The sequence below is a fragment of the Lithobates pipiens genome, unplaced genomic scaffold, assembly GCF_037356315.1.
Source record: "Lithobates pipiens isolate NorthernLeopardFrog02 unplaced genomic scaffold, aLitPip1_a1.2 Scaffold_1, whole genome shotgun sequence".
Taxonomy (NCBI): Eukaryota; Metazoa; Chordata; class Amphibia; order Anura; family Ranidae; genus Lithobates; species Lithobates pipiens.
Window position 1 is genome coordinate 243,337,363 of NW_027507685.1, and position 12,683 is coordinate 243,350,045.

Sequence of the window (12,683 nt, forward strand, 5' to 3'; positions counted from 1 at the left end):
GGGCTCTCTGAGATCTTTTCCCACTGGGGGAGAAACCCTGAGAGCCTTGCGCCAACTTTTGGCTTACTTATTGGAAGGTCCGGACCCGGAAAAAAGGATTCCACTCTTTTCCTTGCCCTTCCCGAGCCCCCACTTCTTCCTCTGATCACTCTTGCTCTTAAACTGGCTCTTTGCAGAAGGGCCATGGAATTTTTCCCCCCCTTTCTCCCTTTTGGGCTTTGTAGGGAATTTTTTACCCTTTTCTGTGGATCGGGGAAAGAACCTGTTCCAGTCCTGAAAGAGCAGGGAGCCCGCAAAGGGGATATGGCACAGTTGGGATTTAGAGGTAAAATCTCCATCCCATGTTTTGACCCAAAGGGCCCTATGGGCTGAGTTCAGTAATGCCGCTGACTTAGCAGTCGTTCTTACTGTCTCCACCGCAGCGTCTGCGAGGTAAGCCATTGGCCTCCCAATAACTACCACCTCCTTGGACTCCTTTTTACGTGAGACATGGTCCATCAACTTGTTGAACCATGCGTCCGCGTTTCTGGCCACACATGCAGAGGCCAATGCTGGGCCCATCACCACCACATTGGCCTCCCAGGCCCTACGCATCAAGGTCTCGGATTTTTTATCCATTTGATCCTGGATGTTGCCCGAGTCCTCAAAGGACAGGTCCAACCTTTTAGACACCTGCGCCAAGGACGCATCTAGGCGTGGGACCTTAAAGAATTTCTCTTCCTCCTTAAAGGGGCACCTATGTTTCCAGGTTTTAAGCTTAAGGCTCAGTTCACACAGGGGCAACACGACTTTCAACATGACTTTTGGAGGCAACTTGGACGTGACTTGGACACGACTTACAAGACTACTTTCGCCCCAGGCCAGGCGACTTGCCGTGGCCAATCAGAGAATGACCTCTCAGGGGGGGAACTCCTTTTGAGAGCTGATAATTCTCTGAGAGTCGCCTCCGTATAGACAGAGATCTGACTTGGAGGCAACCTCCATTGAAATCAATGGGTGCCGGTCGCCTAGAAGTCGGATTGAAGTAGTACAGGAACCTTTTCTGAAGTCGGAGCGACTTCAGTAGTGTGCATTAAGACAGCTCTCATTCACTTACATTGATTTCTACATGTTGTGCGACCTGAGGTGACGGGGCGACTTGAAGTCGGATCTGAGTCGCCCCTGTGTGAACCGGCTCTTAGGAGTTTACGTTGTACCCAAAGAAAATGAATGTCCTTTTTTCCCCACAAATAGAGCTTTTATTTGGTGGTATTTGATCACCACTGGGATTCTTACTTTTTTATTATCTAATTGAAAAAAGACTGAAAATAATAAAAAAAAATCTTTCTACTAGGGATGCACAGATACCATTTTTTTTTTTTTTTACAATAGAATACCGATACTTTTTTTTTGTTTTTTTTTTTACTCACTGATACCAATTACCAATACCTACCGCAACTGTTTTGTTTTAACTTCAGCTATCAGCAATGGTACAAAGCACTGAAAAGTTATTTACAAATTAAATAAATAGTTTTTTTTTTCTTTAATTTAGCGTGTTTTCAATGTAAAATGTGTAAATATATGTTAATATATATGTGTAAAAATATTCACTAACAAAGCAAACAAAAACAAAAAGTTTTGTTTATCGTTTATAAAATAGATGTGAACAAAAGAAAAAAAGCAGGAAAATAATAATTAAATGGAGGAGAATAGGGAGTTAATTAAGGCTGATTAGAGTAAATTAAGGGTTATTAAGAGGTTAAACAGAGGAACATTTGTTCATCCCTTTGATCTGCAGATGAAGAAACAGAAATATACAATAAGAAACAATGTTTCATTTTCTTTTAGTGGTTTCAGGGCTGAGCAATATTGGTAATAAACATTTCCGGCTGCTTTTTTATTTTTATTTTTTTAACAGCTCCAATTACGGGACTTCTTTAAAGCGAAGGTCCACCCTAAAGTGGACCTTCCACTCATTGGAACCCCCCCCCCCTCCGGCGCCACAATTGGCACCTTTCAGGGGCGAGGGGGGTGCAGGTACCTGTACAGTACAGGTATCTGCACCCACTTCCGGCATAGATTCTGCAGAAAGTACACCCCTTTCCGCAGAATATATGCCCCTTTCCGAAGGTCCCCCGCTGTCTGCTGGGAAACACACGGATCCCAGAGACAGCGGGGACCATCCTTATTGCGCAGCGCAACTCGTGCATGCGCAGTAGGGAACTGGGAAATGAAGCCGAAAGGCTCCACTTCCTGATTCCCATACCCAAGATGGCGGCAGCAGCACCCGAGAGACGATCGAGAGATCGGCTTCGGGTGCCGACATTGCGGGCGCGCTGGGCGGATAAGTGTCATTATTTTAAAAGTCAGCAGTTGCAGTATTTGTAGCTGCTGGCTTTAAAAAAAAAAAAAAAAACGGAAGACTCCCGGCGGACTCCCGCTTTAACACAGGGGAGACCCACTGATAGCTCAAAGAGCCGAGCCTGAAAGTACCGTATTTGTACCAATACTTGTGCAAATACTCTGCACTGATACCTATACCAATACTAGTATCGGTGCAACCCTACTTTCTATTATAAAAACTATCGTTAAAAAAAAAATCAGATTTTTTCTAAAGTTTTGGCCAATATGTATTCTGCTACATGTCTTTGGTAAAAAAAAAAAAGAAAAAGAAAAAAAAAATCAATAAGTGTATATTGTTTAGTTTGCGCAAAAGTTATAGCATCTACAAACTATGGGATATATACTGGATTTTTTTTTTTAAACTAGTAATGGCGGTGATTAGCGACTTCATTTTAGGACTGCGATAGTGCGGCTGGCAATCTGACACTTAGCACTGATTTACACTGATGATATGCGGGAAAACGCACAGTATTCGCTGCGTCTCTCCACATCACATCACAATGCATAGCAATTGCGTGGCATCCGAGCGATTTGCTGCGGGTGTCAATGTTAGATTAAAAAGGAGCTCCAGGTTCCTGCAGAAAAAAAATGAAATACTGCTGCTGACTTTTAATAATAGGACACACATTCCTGTCCAGGAATCCAGCGGTGTACTCACCTGAGCCAATTTTTCAATTGGCTATCGGGCAGTAGCAGCTGCTCATAAGGGGCCCAGGGGCACCACCCCCCTAATCTATGCTTTAGGTCCCTAATCTCCATGCGGGGCACCGGACGCATGGATTTCAATGGGGACTTTTTTTTATGAAGCACATGATAAAAGTCTGAGACTCTAATTGGCTTCAAAAAGGGTGGGCTTGGGGCGCAGAGCCAACCCACTTGTGTAACATTAGCGAATAAATATTCGCTAATGTCTTCCTGCTTCTCCTCCTGGCCAATCAGGAAGTGACTGCGGGGACTCAGGAGGAGATGCAGGGGTGGAAGTCACCAAAGCCGCAACCTGGATGGGGCGAGTGCCGGGCTGGCGGACGAGTGTGTGGGTGATCGATTGAGCAAGGGGGAGGGGAGTGAGGGGGCCAGGTTTGTTTGCACCCCCCCAAAAAGAATTGAGCATCAGCTACCACTGCAATCGGGTGCTGCCATCATCATCTCCACTAAGGGAAACCTGCAGTGAAGCCATGCGGCTTCACAGCCGGTTTCCTACTTCACATGCGTGAAGCTCACTGCACGCTCTAGTTGGGCCAGCTGCATAGAAACAAGGAAGGGGGCCGAACTTCCGGGTTGAGTTCACTGCGAAGGGACACGCCCCCCCCCCCCCCCAAAGGTGCCAAATGTGGCAGCATAGGGGGGGAGGAGGTAGGTAGGTTGAACTTTCCCTTTTGGGTGGAGCTCCGCTTTAAGGAGACCCCGAAACAGATCGCAAAATGCAGTGCGATTTCCAGAATCACATCGCATGGGTGTGAATGCAAATCAGATGCAGAAAAAAAGGGTCCTGCGCCATTTTGGTGCGGATGTGATGCGATTTGAAAATTGAACTACACAGACATTGCATGTGATGTGCACAGGAATGCGGTGCGATTCCTGTGAAAATCACATGCAGTGTGATTCCTATGCAAATCATATGCGGTGTGATTCCTGTGGATTCCTGTGCAAACCACATGCTGAGCAATTCCTGTGCAAATCACATGCGGTACACACTAGGGTGAACCCAAGGGAACATGGGGGGGGGGGGAGGGGGGTGGGGAGGACTGACTAACTGATACTGACATCACCAGTGACACCAATACGGTGATCAGTGCTAATAATTTACATGTCACTCTAATAGAGTTGCACAATTAATCGGCAAGAATCAATATCGCAATTTTGACTAAAGTGTTTCACAATTCTTTCACTGCAAAGAATTCCCTCTGCTCTTCTGTTTTTTTTTTTGTTTTTTTTTTTAAAAGCCTATGGCACCTGGTCTTCCCAGGCGGTCTCCCATACAGGTACTAACCAGTCCTGTCCCTGCTTAGCAATCGAGATCAGATGAGATCGGCGCATTCAGGGTGATGTGGCTGTAGGCCCCCTCTGCGCTTCTGAAGCCACAGCCCTCAAAAGAAAGTAAGAGAAAAACTGGGCAGTCTGCCAAGAATCACAACATTCTTTATCAGTTGAACTTAAGTATAAACATTGTAACAATTTGTCAATGGAATAGACTTTGTGTGTAAGGGCCGGTTCACACTGCAGGCGAGGCGAGGCGACTCCGACTTGCCTCGCCGCGACCTGCCGCGACCTCAGCGGCAACTTGCAGATGACTTCTGTATAGAAGTCAATGCAAGTCGCCCCGAGGTCGCCCAAAAGTAGTACAGGAACCTTTTTTCTGAGTCGGAGCGACTCAAGTCGCTCCTCTCAGAACGGTTCCATTGTACAGAACGGGGGCGACTTGCGAGAGCGAGGCGAGGCGAGTCGTGTCGCCTCGCATCGCCCGCTGTGTGAACCGGCTCTAAGTGAAAAAAGTTTAACCACTTAGACACTAAACCTTTTTCTGACATTTGTTGGTTTCAAGTTAAAATCTTTTTTTGCTAGAAAATTACTTAGAACTCCAAAACATTATATATATATTTTTTTTAGTAGACACCCTAGAGAATAAAATGGCAGTTGTTGCAATATTTTATGTCACACTCTATTTGCTCAGCGGTCTTTCAAATGCAATTTTTTTTTTTTTACTTGCTTTAATTAATTAAAAAAACAAAAATCTAACCAGTAAAGTTAGCCTTTTTTTTTTTGTATAATGTGACAGATTTTACATCATGAGAATCGTGATCTTTTTATTGTAAGCAGAAAAAAAAAATCTTGATTCTCATTTTGGCCAGAATCGTGCAGCTCTACACTGTAATAATGACACTGGCTGGGAAGGTGCTTAACATCTCTTGCAATCAAGGGGTTAACTGTGTGCCTCTAACAAGTGTTAATTTGGGTAATGTGTGCTGCTTTTTACTAAAGATCTCTTTGTTTCTTCTCCCAGCTTGGCAGGGAGAAGGAACAGAGAGATGGTTCCCTCTGTACAGAGCTCTGTGTTGATTGTCAGCAGGTCCCAGCTGCAAATCATTGTCCGGAACCTGCTGGCAGACTCCCGCTGTGTAGAATTACAGCGGGTGTCGGCAGTGATGGACCAGTACGCCGTGGTGCCTTTACGTCCGTCTGCAGTACATTGTGAGTGGGCGGTCTGCGAGTTGGCGGTCTGCGAGTGGGCGGTCTGCGAGTGGGCGGTCTGCGAGTGGTTAATGATACAAAGTGCTTTATAAAAGTAAATGTCCTTCAGTTGGGATCTCCACTCCCTTGAGATAAATGGAGACCACGTGGCCAAAGAAAGAGAAATGTTTGAAATTCTTGTAATTCCAGCCTTCCAGCTGCCTCCACACCTGGGCGTTTCCTAAAAAAATCACGCAAAAAAAAGCCGCATGATTTGGAAACCCGCTGCACATGCTGACGGCATTAATTGCTAATGGTATCCCAAGCACGGGTAGCATATGCTTGTTTTGCCGTGCGACAAAAAACGCTACAAACAAGCCAAAACGCTCACTGAAAAAATGTTTGGCTCTCCATGGCTCAAAGGCTTCTGAGGCTACACGCGTTAACGATTGAAAAACACGGCAAAAAAAAAAAAAGAAAGCGTTCGTGAATGAACATTTCCGCTCCGCTCAGGTGTAAATGGGGCCTTAAGGCGGATATAAATCCACTGGTAGGAGTTCAGTAAAATATTGCAATCTAGAATTTGTTATTATAAGAATGTCCTGTACACAGAGGGGTATTTTGGTTTTGTGCTGCCCTTGGCAAGACTAAAATCGGGCGCCCCCCCATCTAAATTTGTCCCACCCCTTCCTTCTCAAGTGGCTATTCAGGGTCTATGGTGGCTATGTGGGGTCTCTGGCTGCTACGCGGGGGTCTCTGTTGGGTATGCAGGGCTCTGGTAGCTGTGTGGGGTCCCTTGTGGTTATGCAGGGCTCTGGTGGCTCTGCGGGGTCGCTGGTGGCTGTGCAGGGTTTCTGGTGGCTGTGTGGGGTCCCCGGTGGCTGTGTGGGGTCTCTTTTGGTTTTGCAGGGCTCTGGTGGTTATGCTATGTCTGTGGTGGCTCTGCAGGGCCTCTGGTGGCTGTGTGGGGTCTCTGGTAGCTTAGCATGGTCTCTGGTGGCTCTGCAGGGCCTCTGGTGGCTGTGTGGGGTCTCTGGTGGATATGTGGAGGTCCCTGGTGGCTTTGCAGGGCCTCTGGTGGCTGTGTGGGGTCTCTGGTGGCTTTGCGGGGCTCTGGTGGTTATGCTGGGTATCTGGTGGCTCTGCAGGGCCTCTAGTGGCTGTGTGGGGTCTCTGGTGGATATGCGGGGGTCCCTGGTGGCTTTGCAGGGCCTCTGGTGGCTGTGTGGGGCTCTGGTGGCTCTGCAGGGCCTTTGGTGGCTGTGTGGGGTCTCTGGTGGCTTTGCGGGGCTCTGGTGGTTATGCTGGGTATCTGGTGGCTCTGCAGGGCCTCTGGTGGCTGTGTGGAGTCTCTTTTGGTTTTGCGGGGCTCTGGTGGTTATGCTATGTCTGTGGTGGCTCTGCAGGGCCTCTGGTGGCTGTGTGGAGTCTCTGGTGGCTGTGTGGGGTCTCTGGTGGCTCTGCAGGGCCTCTGGTGGCTGTGTGGGGTCTCTGGTGGATATTCGGGGGTCCCTGGTGGCTTTGCAGGGCCTCTGGTGGCTGTGTGGGGTCTCTGGTGGTTTTGCGGGGCTCTGGTAGTTATGCTGGGTATCTGGTGGCTCTGCATGGCCTCTGGTGGCTGTGTGGGGTCCCTGTGGCTCTGCAGGGCCTCTGGTGGATATGTGGGGGTCCCTGGTGGCTGTGTGGGGTCTCTGGTGGCTTTGTGGGGCTCTGGTGGCTATGTGTGGTCTCTGGTGGCTCTGCAGGGCCTCTGATGGATGTGTGGGGTCCCCGTGGCTCTGCAGGGACTCTGGTGGCTGTGTGGGGTCTCTGGTGGCTTTGCGGGGCTCTGGTGGTTATGCTGGGTATCTGGTGGCTCTGCAGGGCCTCTAGTGGCTGTGTGGGGTCTCTGGTGGATATGCGGGGGTCCCTGGTGGCTTTGCAGGGCCTCTGGTGGCTGTGTGGGGCTCTGGTGGCTCTGCAGGGCCTTTGGTGGCTGTGTGGGGTCTCTGGTGGCTTTGCGGGGCTCTGGTGGTTATGCTGGGTATCTGGTGGCTCTGCAGGGCCTCTGGTGGCTGTGTGGAGTCTCTTTTGGTTTTGCGGGGCTCTGGTGGTTATGCTATGTCTGTGGTGGCTCTGCAGGGCCTCTGGTGGCTGTGTGGAGTCTCTGGTGGCTGTGTGGGGTCTCTGGTGGCTCTGCAGGGCCTCTGGTGGCTGTGTGGGGTCTCTGGTGGATATTCGGGGGTCCCTGGTGGCTTTGCAGGGCCTCTGGTGGCTGTGTGGGGTCTCTGGTGGTTTTGCGGGGCTCTGGTAGTTATGCTGGGTATCTGGTGGCTCTGCATGGCCTCTGGTGGCTGTGTGGGGTCCCTGTGGCTCTGCAGGGCCTCTGGTGGATATGTGGGGGTCCCTGGTGGCTGTGTGGGGTCTCTGGTGGCTTTGTGGGGCTCTGGTGGCTATGTGTGGTCTCTGGTGGCTCTGCAGGGCCTCTGATGGATGTGTGGGGTCCCCGTGGCTCTGCAGGGACTCTGGTGGCTGTGTGGGGTCTCTGGTGGATATGTGGGGGTCTCTGGTGGCTGTGCGGGGTCTCTCTCTCTCGAGAGAGAGGGGGGGTGAGAGAGAGAGGGAAATACAGGTGTGGTGAGTGAGAGAGAGAGAGCGAGCGAGAGAGAGGGTGAGAGAGAGAGGGGTAAACAGGTGTCGTGAGAGAGAGAGAGAAAGGGGGAAGGTGAAAGAGAAGGGGGGTATAGAGAGAGAGGAAGGCTGTGGCTGTGTGCAGGGCCGCTGATAGAAATCATGGGGCCCCGTACAGCCCACCTGATGGGGCCCCCTTCAGCTCCACCCCTGGTCCCTCCTTCAGCCCCACCTCAGACCCCACCCCTGGCCCCTCCCCAGACCCCGCCTTGAAACGGTCTCTGCAGCACATTACGTCATTGGCAGCATGGGTGGCACAGTCTCTGCAGGCAGCACATATGCATGTGCTACCTGCAGACAGTGGCACCCATGCTGCCAACGCCATATTGTGCTGCAGACAGTGCCACCCATGCCATAACGCATGTGCTGCCTGACTAAAGTGTTACCCATGCCACATTGTGCTGCAGACAGTGCCACCCATGCTGCCAATAATGCCATTGGCGGCATGGGGGCACTGTCTCTGCAGGCAGCACATGTGTTATGCCATTAGCGTCAAGGGTGGCACTGTCTGCAGCACATTATGGCATTGGCGGCATGGGTGGCACTGTCTGCAAGCAGCACATGCCATGCTTTATGGCCCATAATGCATGTACTACCTGCAGACAGTGCCACCCATGCCGCAAATGCCATAATGTATAGATGGTGCTGCAGTAGTAATGGATCTTGAATCCTCCCCCCCAAGCAAGCACATACCTGTGTTAGCTGAGCCCCAGGAGTCACTTCCTCCCTGATCCTGCTGCTGCCTGGACTGAAGTGCGAGTGCCCACAAACTATTCCAGTCAGGTGCCTTTTTTTTTCTTCTCCCGCCGGCGCCGCCACTTGCCTCACTGCTTCTTCTCTCAGGCCAAGTGAGGTACAGAGCAGAGGGGGAGGAATCACTCCGTGGCACCAGGGAAGGCACTATAGAGGACGCGGGCACGGAAGAGACATTCTGACATTCTTTCACACATGATATAGGAGAAATAGTCCCTCCCCCTGCCGCCACCTACATAACCACATTGAGCTATTGCAATAAAAAAAAAAAAAATTGGTGAGTGGGAGCGGTTTGTTGTTGGTGGGGACGATGTTTGGTCATGGTGGCTGGAGGATTTTTTTTTTTTACATTAATTAGTTATCCGTTCAGGTTGCCCGGGCCCCCCTGCTGGTCGGGCCCGGTACAACAGGGTCAGTTGTACTGGCCTATCAGCAGCCCTGGCTGTGTGGAGTCTCTGGAGAGAGAGGTGGGGTGAGAGGGAGAAGGGGCTGTGAGAGAGAGGGGGAGAGAAAAAGGGGCAAGAGAGAGGGGGAAGCAGGTGTGGTGTGAGTGAGAGGGGGTTGAGAGAGAGAGAGGGAGGGAGAAAGGGGGTGAGAGAGAGAGGGTACAGGGGTGAGAGAGAGAGGGGGGACAAGAGAGAGAAGGGGTGAGAGAGGGGGGTTAGAGAGGGAAGGGGAAACAGGTGTGGTGTGAGAGAGAGGGGGGAGGTGTGAGAGAAGGGAGGGGTTGAGAGAGAGAGAGGGGGTAATAGAGAGAGGGGTTGGGAGAGAAAGGGGGAGAGGTGAGAGAGAAGTAACCGAGAGGGGATGGGACGGAGGGGGGAGGTGAAAGATAAGGGAGGAGTGATAAAGAGAGGGGGGAAACATGTGTGGAGAGAGAGAGAGGGGGTGAGAGAGAGAGGGGGGGTGAAAGTATCCCACCTCCCCCCAAAAAATCGACACCGGACTTTCACCTTCCCCCTTTTTACCAGCTCTGTGTAGTGAGGCTGCGGAGGAATGATCACGGCCCGGGACTCCCAGTGAGCTACTTCCAGGATGGGAAGCTGCAGCCACTGCCGCCTTCTGCTGACCTTCTGGCCAATGGACCTCAAGTCGCATCAAAGTCAGACCAAAGTAGTGCAGGGACTACTTTGAAGTCGCACAGATATGAACGATACTCATTGGAAATCATGGGGTGTGACTTGTCATGCGACTTTGCAGTCCCAAGTCACAGGACAAATCGCACAAATGTGAAAGGGGCCCAAGGCTCCATTCACGCTTGTGCAACTCTAAAGTTGCACAACTTTGGAGTACAACTTTGATGCAACGTTGGATGGATGCGACTTGGATGCTACTTTGGCTTTGAACAGTGATAATGACAACTGTTGCACATATAAAATTCATGTGGGATTTTCGTGCGACTTTTCAGGGTTTAAAAGGCAGTCTATGGCACTCAAGTCACATGAAAGTCAGACCAAAGTCAGACCAAAGCAATGCAGGAACCTTTTTAAAGTCGCTGCGACTTTAAGGCCCCTTTCACACTTGTGCGACTGGAAGCAATGCCTGTGTAATCTTGAAGTCTATGGACCTCAAGTCGCATCAAAGTCGGACCAAAGTAGTGCAGAGACTACTTTGAAGTCGCTGTGACAAGAAGTCGCACAGATATTGGAAATCATGGGGTATGACTTGTCATGCCACTTTGCAGCCCCGAGTCGCAGAGAAGTCGCAAAAGTGTGAAAGGTGCCCAAGGCTCCATTCACACTTGTGAGACTTTAAAGTTGCATGACTTTGGAGTGCAACTTTGAAGCAACTTTGGATGGGTGTGACTTGGATGCAACTTTGGCTTTGACCAGAGATAATAGACAACTGTTACGCAACTGTCACATGTATAACATCCATGTGCGATTTTCATGTGACTTTTGGGGGTTTACAAGGCAGTCTATGGTCGCATGAAAGTCAGACCAAAACAGTGCAGGAACCTTTTTAAAGTCGCTGCTACTTTAAGACCCCGTTCAAACTTGTAGGACATGTAAATCACGTGACTTTGATGCAACTTCTGCCGCACGACTCTGACGTGACTTGAAGCAATGCCTGTGCAATCCTGAGGTATATGGTCCATAGACCTCAGGATTGCACAGGCATTGCTTCAAGTCGCATCAAAGTCAGACCAAAGTAGTGCAGGGACTACTTTGAAGTCACACAGATATGAATGATACTCATTGGAAATCATGGGGTACGACTTGTAATGCGACTTTGCCGTCCTAGGTCACAGGGCTCAAGGCTTCATTAATGCTTGTTTAACTCTAAAGTTGCACAACTTTGGAGTACAACTTTGATGCAACTTTGGATGGGTACGACTTGGATGCTACTTTGGCTTTGAACAGTGATAATGACAACTGTTGCACGTATAACATTCATGTGCGATTTTTGTGCAACTTTTGAGGGTTTACAAGGCAGTCTATGGCACTCAAGTCACATGAAAGTCAGACCAAAGCAATGCAGGAACCTTTTTAAAGTCGCTGCGACTTTAAGGCCCCTTTCACACGTGCGACTGGAAGCAATGCCTGTGTAATCTTGAGGTCTATGGACCTCAAGTCACATTAAAGTCAGACCAAAGTAGTGCAGGGACAACTTTGAAGTCGCGCAGATATGAACGGTATTCATTGGAAATCATGGGGTACAACTTGTCATGCCACTTTGCAGTCCCAAGTTGCAGGACAAGTTGCACAAGTGTGAAAGGTGCCTAAGGCTCCATTCACACTTGTGAGACTCTAAAGTTGCGCGACTTTGGAGTGTGACTTGGATGCAACTGTGGCTTTGACCGGTGATAATGGACAACTGTTGCGCAACTGTAGCATGTATAACATCCATGTGCAATTTTCATGCGACTTTTGAGGGTTTACAAGGCAGTCTATGGGGCCCAAATCGCATGAAAGTTGGACCAAAGCAGCGCAGGGACCTTTTTAAAGTCGCTGCAAATTTAAGACCCCTTTCACACTTGTACGACCTGTAAGTCGCACAACTTTGATGCGACTTCTGTGGCACAACTCTGACGCGACTTGAAGCAATGAAGCAATGCCTGTGTAATCTTGAGGTTTATGGACCTCAAGTCGGACCAAAGTAGTGCAAGGACAACTTTGAAGTCGCTGCGACATGAAGTCGTGCAGATATGAATGGTACTCATTGGAAATCATGGGGTACTACTTGTCATGCCACTTTGCAGTCCCAAGTCGCAAGACAAGTCGCACAAGTGTGAAAGGTGCCTAAGGCTCCATTCACACTTGTGAAACTCTAAAGTTGCGCGACTTTGGAGTGCGACTTGGATGCAACTAGGGCTTTGACCAGTGATAATGGACAACTGTTGCGCAACTGTCGCATGTATAACATCCATGTGCAATTTTCATGCGACTTTTGAGGGTTTACAAGTCTATGGGGCTCAAATCGCATGAAAGTTGGACCAAAGCAGCGCAGGGACCTTTTTAAAGTCGCTGCGACTTTAAAACCCCTTTCACACTTGCACGACACGTAAATCGCACGACTTTGATGCCACTTGAAGCCATGCCTGTGTAATCTTGAGGTCACAAGTTGCATCAAAGTCAGACCAAAGTAGTACAGGGACTACTTTGAAGTCGCTGTGACTTTAAGTCGCACAGATATGAACGGTACCCATTGGAAATCACGGGGTACGACTTGCCATGCGACTTTGCAATCCCGAGTCGCAGGACAAATCG

The 12,683-nt window shown here is 49.6% G+C and overlaps 1 protein-coding gene and 1 pseudogene across 1 annotated transcript in view; one reads left to right on the top strand and one right to left on the bottom strand.

Annotated features, from left to right (window-relative positions):
* LOC143986483 (mid1-interacting protein 1-B-like) overlaps nucleotides 1–12,683 on the top strand; it is a 44,409-nt gene that overhangs the window by 12,743 nt on the left and 18,983 nt on the right. The gene's annotated exons all lie outside the window — the stretch shown is intronic.
* On the bottom strand, nucleotides 4,324–4,441 carry LOC143989195 (5S ribosomal RNA; annotated as a pseudogene).